Below are 10,848 nucleotides of genomic sequence, written 5' to 3' on the forward strand. Positions count from 1 at the left end.
GCACATTCCAAGTATACACCCCTTCTGCAACTTCCAGCCTTTTTACCTATGAGGGATGGAAAGCATCTATGTAATTTGCACATCTGTGAACTGAAATTTGCATGCATAGCATTTAAGAAATTCCTTGGAGATTGAAAAGCAGACATCCCAATAAAGACAGACGAAGTGGTAATAAGAATACATGTTGCAACAGCAAACACAGGCAACCAATCATTTACAACATAAGCAAAAACATAACTGACAAAGAAAGAAAGCACCCTTTCTGAAAAATAAGGCTTTGGATCTGAAGAATATTTTGCATTTGCATAACACCTTTCAATTTCAGTGCTTTACAAACATTAATTAACTATAGCCATGTCTAAACTAGAATACAGCTTATAAATATACACTGCTCTGGAAAAAAAGTGTTTGTCATCTGTGGCAGCCTATATCAGCCTTGTTTTTACTGGTAAGGCTTATCACAGGGAATGCTGAAGAGTTGCAGTCTTTACCTCTGTCCCTTATCAAAAACCATCCAGAGCAGTGCATCCTCCTGGACAAGTGTCACGGCGGTAGTTCCACATCTGTGATTGCCATCCATATCATAACAGCATCAAGCCTTGGTTTACTCACTCCTCTCTCTCCCCCTCCTCCTTCCTAACAGAAATAAGCTAGACTGGCAAGAGAACAGTTGTGCTGTTGTAACTGCAGGTAAACTAGGGGATTCAGCAAGCACAGAGCGCTCACACCCCAGATTAACATGGTGATGTCAGCTGTGCCTTGTACTGTAGACATGATCTCAGCTTCAAACCACCCCCCTGGTACATTGATTTGTGCTACTGGAGCCATGTTTAATTGAGACCCAGAGGGGACTCTTTTCTAATCACTCAATGATGTAGCCCCAATCCGGCAAACACCTCCATACATGCCTGATTTTAAGAGGATGAGTAGCATGACTCAAATGCTAAAACTTAAGCTTGTCTGTATCTGTAAATTTCATGTACTCACACTGAGGAACATGCATTGTTGATTTAAACAGTGAGTCCTGGATTGCAACTCTTCAATTTAGTGAGGTACCTATGGAGTACTTTGGGTATCAACTGAAAAGGTGTTAGCAGTCAAAGATTATAAGTATGTTTGAAGAGCATTACATATACCTGGTGCTGCCCTGTAACAATTCACATTGTTGATTTAGGTAAAACTGAAGCTTTTGAAAATCAGGAATAAATACTTAGGGCAAAGAGACAAACTTCATTTTCTTCCTCCTTTTCTCCTCATTGTACCCAGTCTTTCCTGGATGAGCAACTGCTCCAGCTGTATTCACTGGTATCTGGTGCGACAGCTTGATATTCACTGTTAGGGCTAACAAGTAAAGGGTAGCTTTGCACAGGTGTAGCTGTGATGGATAGGGCCATATCTTTACGATCAAGGTAAAGCATTGCAAGTGAACCTCTCTGCCTCTGTTTCAATTAATATCACCAAAGGTAAAAGGATCATTTACACAGACAAGGACCCTCTGCTGTGTGAATGGCCAGCTGAGGTCTTAATGCAGAAAGAATAAAGTTAGACAGCATCCTGTACAGCTAAGGAGTGTTAGAAGGTATGAAGGAGTTCAAAAACTTAGCAGGTGTGGCATGTTATCTATGGCAGGCTTACACAGGTAGAGCAAGTACAGGTAGCTTCTACTCCTTGCAGTCTAAAGCCACCAAAGAAGGATGTGCATCACGGCCCAACACCTCAGTTAAAATGGCAGATGTATTTGGTTAACCTTCTTTATGGGTTTTCAGATATTAAACTCTTATTGACCTTAGTAGAAAACACAACACAACACTGACCAGCTTTACCACTCTCCAAAGTTTCTCAGAAACATAAACATTAGAGATAAGGAGTTGGCTATTATTTAAACATTTGTTTATAACAGGTAGTTCAGATATAATGCTGACTTCATCAGATAGCCTGTGTTGGGGGATCCTGCACATTTTCTTTTCGTGGAGTAGGGATTGCAGTTGTGTTTTGAAATGCTTACAGCGTGCAGACACCAGCACCATCATAACATAGCCTACAGCCCTTATTCCAGGGTCAGATTCAATATGTGTTTCTGACAGTAAGTTTTACTATGGAGGAGAAAAGGTAATAGGACACTTCTCTGCCACGTGTAGCAACCATTCCAGCTCCCCCTGCCACCACACACTGCTGCTAGATGTCAGTCGTATTTGCAGTGCTGAACCTGTGCTTTTGGATATATAATTGAACGGCAGCAGTTTCTTGACAGATCATACCCTTTGTGGTTATGTAGATGGTTGTACACCCATCCCGGTCATAGATCTATGCACCCAACCAGCTAGATCTTTTTTCAGTACGGCCTTCAAGCCATCACGCAGGCCTGCACGGTCAGTCATAGTCACAGTCAGGGACTGGCTATCTTCCCCCTAATGCTACATCTTCTAGCACATGGGACTTAGGCTTAAATAGTAAAAGTACCCATATATATTACAATCAGTGGGAGTTAATTATCTAAACAACTTTGTGGATTTGGATTGCGGCAATGCTAAGTCAAAAGCCTCTAAACCTTATTATGAGATAACTCTATTTCCTTTCTACTGCTTCAGGAATTAGGATACTAGCAGCCAGAGGGATGGGGAAGAAACCAGTGGAGTACATTCCTTTCATCCTCTAGAGTTTAGGTGACTGGGCCTCAGGCAATTTTCTTGCTGAAATAATAATTAACAAATTAGCTGAGAAAAAAAATATACTTGACCAAGAGGCACAAAAGAGTTTCACAGGAGCAATCGTTTACAAGGAAGCAAGTCTGCTCCATTGTGAGGAATTATACCCCAGTTCAATACATGATAATACCTTCAGGAGAAGGTGTGCGTCTGGACATACATATCTCTGCTATGTAAATTTTCTCATCCTGCTGCTTCTTTTTGGTGTGTCAGATGCAAGCATGTATCCCACATGGCTTTCTGCCCTTTGAAAATCTTCCTGATATTAGCTGGTCTGGAATGCCATCTCTGGCATCTCTTCTGAAATATTCAGGCATGTAAAATCCTCCTAAACCTTTCATTAGAGACCTATGTTCCTTATTGGAACTAATGCTAAATCTGTGAAAGAGCACGTGTCTTAGATTTCTGAAGGACTCAGATAGTTTTGATTGTATTATTATATTTGAAACAGACAAAAAACCTAGAAAATACAATACAAGATATTCTGCCCCATCTGGAGAGTAAGCTCAATACAGTTTTATCTTTTTTTTTTTTTTCATTTATGTTTCTTAAATTGGTCCTATTTGACTTGCTTTATTCTGAAGTTAACACCAGGTTTATTCTTAAGTTAATGTTCTGTGCAATAAATCTGCTCTCCAGCTAGGATGAAAGTAGGAAATTCTTTTGGATATGAGTTATCGAACAGGCTCAAGAGATTTTTTCTTCCTTCTAAAGGAGACAAAACACTTGTGATTCACTGTCCCAGAGATCAGTCTTTCCTAACACATTTGCAGTTGTTCGTTTGTGTAAGAAGGCCTTGATCAGACATAACTCCTACTGGCTTCAATGCAAAAGCTTCAAAAAAGCACACAGAAATGTGAATTTAATTGTCTCCAGGTATTACATCATATGCAGATTCCTACCCTGCTGATTTTTTTTAAATAAGAAATAGAGTGAGAGAAAGATTTAGAAGCTGCTTCAGCCTAGAATTTTCATATGTTGTGTATTAGAAGGTTTCTTATTCTTCATGATGCCCTAATTTCCTTTAAAAGTAATTCATGAACTGGCAGTGTGCCAGTATAAGATTATGAAACAGCAGCTTTCTGCCACTGTGGAATTATCTGTGATACTTTCCATGTTCCCCTAGATGAAACGAGATGGGGGTGGGGGGCGTGTAAACATTTGTTTCTGTCCTTCACAAAAATAGACTGCAGGGATGGAGTTATTCTGCCGTTTAGGTAGGGTTTGAGTATTTTCCATGCATCGCTGCAATCTAGCAAGCAGAGAAGGCTTGTATCTTAATGTGTGTCTGGCCCACATGTGAGCCGACATCTGGAGAAGATCTCTCTCTCTCTGTGCAGGAAGACGAGAACAGGCATGCTGGAAGCGTACATCAGGAAAACAATATCAAGGATTTCGGTGTAAAGTTGAAAAGTGATAGGCTTAATGGGTGCAGGTACTGACAGGATCTCAGGGACTGGCATTAAAGAAGAACATGAGAACTCCCTCTGTAATGACTGGAGTAGTGCACACCTCCAGGGGGCATTTCTTTCAGATGTTTGTCTCTAAAAGATGTTCTCATTCAGCAGACAAGAGCACGCTCAGAGGCTTGTTTCTGTACGAAAACCATTTTCAGTTGCAAAGGTTGGTTCTCCTAAATACTGTAAAATCTACTTAAATTACCTAAAAATTAGTTCCTCTTTTGAAATATGAAATAATGACCCAAAGTTAAATAAAGAACCAATTGATCCAGCTCAGTTGAGCAAGAGGCTTCTGATGTACAGCCGCAATAAAAATAAAATATTACCTCTATATATGTGAGTATTTGAGGAATCAAACCAGGCCATGAGCATGTCAACAGTTTGTCTTTAATTCCAGTGAGAATGTATCACTCCATTAAGCAATTTTAAATACAACATTCAAAAAAAGAGGTAAACGCTACTCATAGGGCATGAAGACTCCTTCCCTCGAAGGCTGTGTGGTAGATACATTGTCCTTGTCCTTCTTAAAGCTTACATGATTAAAATTTGGGTAGGAAGAGAAGTAATAATGCTATTCTCCAGTTTGTGGTTTGAAACCATTTATTCTCCTCCTGTGTGAACCAAGATCTAGGGAGAGTCCTAACTAAACATAAACCTCAGAAAACCATGAAATGAAGGGGACATTATCATAGCAGACCAAGGCGCACAATTAATATACCCTTTCTTAATCACATAGTGGAGGGCAAAGCACATCATCATTAATAGAAGTCTAAAGTCAGGGGGACTGTTCTGAGAATAATTCCATAGATTCTTCCTGTATTCCTTTGCTTTCTATGTGTTTAGAAGACTTCAAATCATTGAAAATAATACTGTCAATTGCTTATCTACAAATTCTATGCTCATCTTTTTCTCATTTAGTGCTGCAAGGACTGTCATTGCTTATCCTTGTATGTAGGCAGCATAAGCACCTTTTTTCAGAACATGGGAGTAGATTATAGTACAATATGCAAATCTAGCATGTCTTTTGAAAGAAAAAATTGCTATATGGAACAAGCTTTATTAAAGATATTTAGAACCCTATATTACCCTTGTATCAAGAAAGTATTTTTGTCATATTTTGAAATAAGGACAATTATTTTCTCTGTGTGTCTTCTCTTCAACTTCTGAACCCTTCCAGTAGTAGGAAGTTACTTTGGTGTACCTGGTGTGTTTCCAGTGTGCCTTTCTCAATGAATGCAGTTTGAGCTAGGGATCCTGGACCTGTGATCCGATGAGTTTTAGGTTTTGCGATAAATTCTCTGCAAGAATTATTGGTGACCCAGGTATGGCAGCTTGGGACACAGCAGTTCACCTAAACTGCTCTCTTTGACTTAGGTACGTACCACAGTAGTCAGAGCTGCTACTAAGTCAGGCACTTACACCAAAGATTATAAGCACAAAATACTATTGCAGCATGCTGCAAAACTGTTATGAAAAGTTATTATATTATTTGTTTCATAAGAGGATTAAAAAAGAAAACTAAAGGAGGGTATTAGATAGATAATTTAACCCTGTCTGCTGTTTCCATGATTACTGTGCAAATCTGTAGGAGCCGAGAATTTAGTTCATGTCTCTTAACACATTTTAATCAACATTACAGAGCGAAGAAAAAGGATCTGCTAGGGAGCTGGAGAAAAGACACAAGGAGAGGAGTAATTGTCATGTTACATGCAATCATTAAGAGAAGAGCTGCTCTACCAGATCACACAAAATGCATTCCTGCCATCATATCCTGTCTCTGATAGTGGGCACTAGCAGATGTTTAGGGAAGAGTATAAAAGCAAGGCAAATATGAGGTAGTTTTTTTTACTCCCAGCATCAGGTAATCAGTGATTCAAGGATTTTCAGAGCTGAAAGCTTATTTGGACCATTATATTTAATAGTCCCTGCAATAGACAGAAGGATGTTCTTTCATATACCTCAATGCTCACTTAATTTGCTTCAGCCTTTTCATTGCAGAGTCTTCAAGTACCTAACCGACAAACATTTACATCATCACAGAAGGAATGGGCACACATAAGGGACGAGAGTGTGGAAATGGAGAAAATGGCAAATTCAGAACAGGACATCATCTCAGTACCTAAAGAAAGCAAGGAGAGAAAGATTTGGGGCTGGATGAAGAATGTGCTGACTGGGACAGTCATGCACAGACGAAGGATTTGACTCCACATCTAGGGAGTTGCTCCCTGCCTTGAGATATATGCTTAGGAATACTTGGGGCTTTTAGAATATAAAAAATAGTTCTTTAACTGCAATATTGAATAAAAATCTTCTTACCGGGGGACAAGCTGCCTGTTTTGTTTACTGCTGTATTAAAGCACAGGAGAATCCTTACATGGAAGAATTCTACAGAAGCAACTGAGGCGATGCTATATCTGGACCCAATCTCCAAGTCAAAAGCAACCTGTGAGATTTACTGTACTTTGGGCAATGCCAGTAGCCAGTGAGCTGTAGAGGAAGGAAGGGAAAAGAAAAAGAGGTTTGGGAAACAGCTGTACCGAGGCAATAAAGACAAAAGAACCCAGTGATTTTTGTGACCTCTGTTGGCCATATGGTCCATGGTTTTGCCCAATCTCTTTTTTGACCCATTCATACTGTTGTTCCTTCTGACATTTGCGGTCAGAGGGCAGTTCTGTCATTTACTCACAATATTTTTTGGTATGTTTATTTTAACTTTGCTGTCTGTTTTCTTCTTTCTGGGCCTTTGTACTTACACTGTAAGAAATAACTGTTTCCTATTTATTTTCTTCATGGTATAGATTATTATAGACCTCTCTTTAAAATAATCAGATTCAAGAGTCTTACCTCTCTATCAAATTTCTCCTCATATATTAAGCTATTCTGTATATTAAAACTCTCTTGCTACCATTTGCTGCTCCCCTCCACCCTTTTTCAGATGGGGTACCTGGGGTATTCAACATGTAGGCTCAGAATGAATATTTACAGTGGCATAATGAGCTTTTCCACTTTGTTCTGTAATCCTTTCTCATTAATTGTTAACTCACTTTTTTTTGTTTGGTTGGTTTTGGTTTTACCAGTATAGAACATTGACCTAAGGCTTTGAGTGAACTGCCCCAAATAAATTATGTTTCTGAGATGTGACAGTTAATTTAAAGATTTGTTTAGACTTTCTTCTCAGTATATTACTCTGCACCCATCAACATGACCTTCACCTTTGAGTTTATCATCAGCCACCAATCTTCTGAGTCCCTTTTGCAAACCTTCTCAAGTGAGTAAGTTGAGCAGCATAAATCCACAGCCTCTCTGATGATGGATCACCCAGTTTCCTGCCTTTTAACAGTTCGTTAAAATCCCAGCACTGACCTTTCCCTCTTACTCTATTGGACCATTTAGTCTAGTGTCTTGTATTCATATACCTGGCTGCACTTAAAGCAGACCATAAATATTTATGGTGGTTTAAAATGAGGGAGCCAAGGTATCAGAAACAGCCTATGCACAGTAATCTAGAGCAAGGAATGGGCAAGTTATCCTGTTCCTAAGGCAGCTTTTGCTGCCTCCATTGAGCTGCTCACTGCTGCAGCCAGAAAGAAGTTACACAATGTGGCCAAGCCAATCCAGCTGCTCAGGGCTGCTTAGACAGGATGCCTTCCTCCCACATCTCTCTGCCCACACTCTTGGCCACATGGTCCTGTTCCTCTCCTCACATGCCAGTCCTGGCAATTGTCTGACACCTCAATAAGCCAATTTAACTAGTTAGCTCAACAAAAAGGTGTTTATTCACTTTCCTCTGTCAAGTCAGGTTTCCATCCATTTAAAAAGTTGAATGGTGTGAGCACAAAGCCTGCTGACATACAGACCTGGCACAAGGAAAGTGTCGGGACTCTGTGGCCAGCGGCAGAGGAATGAGACTTCTCCAATTTCAAGGACTGCAATGCATTAGATTAGATGAAATATTTCATGTAAACCCACTCTTTGAATAGGTTTCATCGAGCTGCCAAGCTGCCCTACCACACAGCCAAAGGAGGAGGTCTTGCTCCCTCCCCCTATTTCCAAGTCCACCTTTCATTTTGCTTCCTTTCTTTCATTTTCTTATTCCTGCTTATAGTTCAGCTCCTCCCTTGCATCAGCTCTGGAAATCACACTGTCTGACTGACCTTGTCTGATCCCGAGGTTAGCCAACTCACCTCACCAATCAGCCCAAAACAGAAGGTGCAAACTTTTGCTGCTGGTTTGGAATTTGAATAAGTTACATCAGCTTACCAGGAGGTCAGATGAGATCCCAGAGACTCTGTAAGATAGGCACTGGAACCAAGTGATGGGTAAGAAAGGTAAGAAAGGGAAGGAGAGCGCAGTAGCACATGTGCTCCTTGTTGCATGTAAGAAGTTAATTTGAAATTATACCCCTTCCTTCTTTAAACACTAGAGTGAAGCATTGACATGTCTTTCGGATGATCTCAGGTTCAGCATGTAGGCATTTTATGGAGTGTTTTTAAAAACTGAGTCCTGCAAACTGAACTATCTTCTATTACCTTACTTCTATCACTGCTGAACTATCCTCCGTTACTTCTAGGGGGAAGATACTGTGTCAAAGAACAATTTGGCGGAGCTTGACAGCTCACAGGTGAAAAATGGGATGTTACCAACTATTCACCTTTTATATTTTTGCATGAAGAAAGCGTGATCAGAAGGTGATCATGCTCAGGACTTGAGAAGTGGTTGCTTTTTATGTCTACATGGCATGCTGGGAAGTGCCAGGGCCCTAGTCTGGAATGTTGGCCCAATATTCCTGGAAGATCAGAGCTGGAGTTTAAAGAAAACTAAGGACATGTACATACAGATACAGATAGTCTGAGGCACTTTGGAAGTTTAAGGGCAAGCTAACTGAACTGTTGTGTCAACACTGCCTACAAAATTAACCTGTCCCTCTGAAATGTTTTGCTACGATTTCTACTCTATTCAGAGAATGGATTATGTGCTGAGGAATGGAATTTCATGTCCCTCTGTTACTAAGAGAAATAGCCATGTATTTTTATGGTTTGTGTATGCATTTGTATAAACTCAGTAAGTCTTTTTGACTCCTATGATACTTTTATTTGGGTTCTACAGATTAATTGAATACCAAGTGAAACAGCCTGAATTCACTTCTTTATGGTATGCTAAATGTCCTTTGGTCTGGTTTTTAGTAAAGAGCAATGTTCCTCGTTCTTAAGATTATCTCCTTTATTACTTTGTAAGACTTTATCGTACACCACTTACTTTCTTCCTGGTTTTGGTTAGCGTAATTATGAAAGTGCATATACTGAAAGCCTTCTCTGCTTATAAGCAGGGAAAATGTCTGATTATTATGCTGGAGTCTTTCCTACAATTCTTTGCATGGCTACATCAATGTAACAAGCTTTTGATTTACTTGTGTAGAGGGACCCAGTTCCCACATTACATCTCTTTGGTTGAAAATTATTTTGCATTTGCTAGTAGAAGAGGAACAATTTACATGGTATTTTAATATTTGGATAAATTAAAATTGTGAGATGACTATTCAGGAGTATAAAAGCAGCTACAAATATCATCGAGTTCCCATTTATTTTCATACTGAAGAGAAAAGTGAATATTATTCTGTAGATAAAGCTATTTCATTTTACCTCTGCCAATAAAAATAAGCATTTGAATATTAATTATTCTCTAGGAAATTCTGCACTGATTTGATTTTTATGCCAAATATGCCTTGAACATCTCTTAGGGACAGAAAAAATTTGCCGGTCTGTTAGATATAAGAAAATACCGTCTTTGCGGCATATATAACCTGATTCAAAACAAAAGGAAAGACTTCTATGGACTTAATGTGCTTGGGCTTATGTTCATAATATCAAAATCAGACTACTTACAATCTACCCTGGCAGCAGGATAAGAAATCTGAAAGTTGTTTCGTTTCAGCTTCCCTGTTTCTGTGTTATTTGGATGATTACCCAAACAAGGCTTTTAAGAGGCTCTGTTCCCTCTCTTTGTAGTTACAGCTCAGAGAATTTAGCGGTAGGACTGAGCTGAAAGTATGTGGGGTATTCCCAGAGCTGCCAGTAATAGGTAACCCATGGAATGGGCCTTTGCTTTGTTTTCTTCAGGCTGCTGTGACTGTCTTGACTAAGGGAGGAAAGGGGAATTTTTGAAAAAGAAAAAGCCTTTTTTCAGATAAGCCCTTACTCTGGTAGGCGCCTATTTAATCATCCCCCCTGGTTAATAAAACAATTCCCTATTGTGCTGCACCTTTGGGCGGCCACATAAAGAATTTGCCCTGTAATATGTGAGAAACAAGAAAAAAAAAAAAAAAAGAGTTATTTATATCTAATAGGTACCTGTTAAATTAATTGCAGAAAGAGGGCTAGGGTGGGCTACGGCTGTGCTGGGGCCTCCCCACCTGCCCGCCGGTCTCAGGGGCTTCACCCACCAGCATCAGCCTTTGGGGCGCAATGGGTCCACTGTCCTTTGCTCCGCTCCAGCTTGGAGGAGGGGGGAGGGGAAAATAAAAAGTTTTTTTTCCTTCTGAAGCTTTAAAAAGTTTTCCCTTCTGAAGCTTTACTCCAAATCTCTCATTCCAGCGAACAGGAACTGTAGTGTGCGTTCATTTCCCTTCTGGCGAAGCCAGCTTAAAATAATAACAAAAAAAGTCCTGCAACATCGCAGTACGAACT

This window comes from Phalacrocorax aristotelis, chromosome 1 (assembly GCF_949628215.1).
Source record: "Phalacrocorax aristotelis chromosome 1, bGulAri2.1, whole genome shotgun sequence".
Classification (NCBI taxonomy): Eukaryota; Metazoa; Chordata; class Aves; order Suliformes; family Phalacrocoracidae; genus Phalacrocorax; species Phalacrocorax aristotelis.